The sequence below is a fragment of the Penaeus monodon genome, chromosome 27 (genome assembly GCF_015228065.2).
Source record: "Penaeus monodon isolate SGIC_2016 chromosome 27, NSTDA_Pmon_1, whole genome shotgun sequence".
NCBI classification, from domain to species: domain Eukaryota; kingdom Metazoa; phylum Arthropoda; class Malacostraca; order Decapoda; family Penaeidae; genus Penaeus; species Penaeus monodon.
Genome location: NC_051412.1, coordinates 16552944 through 16553212, shown reverse-complemented (window position 1 = coordinate 16553212; position 269 = coordinate 16552944). Strand labels below are relative to the sequence as shown.

At 46.8% G+C, this 269-nt stretch overlaps 1 protein-coding gene across 1 annotated transcript in view; it reads left to right on the top strand.

Annotated features, from left to right (window-relative positions):
* The window catches only part of LOC119590634, a gene marked incomplete at its 5' end in the record, with an annotated part of 133180 nt that overhangs the window by 52999 nt on the left and 79912 nt on the right, over window positions 1-269 (top strand).

Genomic DNA, 269 nt, shown 5'->3' with positions numbered 1-269 from the left:
TTGGAGAGGGGTGACTCCAACACAGCTGTGAAAATTAAGAATATGTGGTCGACACAACGTAGCACTTAACTTTTCCTTTGTGTGGTGCCTCTCTCGTGTTGGTGAGATCAAGGTGTGAGTCTCCCTTTCATGGTACCATCCGGGACGCGTCACTCGAGGTGCTTTGGTGTGTTATTTCAAGCTACACATTACTTCAATGTTGCACTAAATGGGAGAGGAAGGTCAGAGGTAGTGTGGCTAATGATGGAGCTAGTAGCGGGCAAATTAGA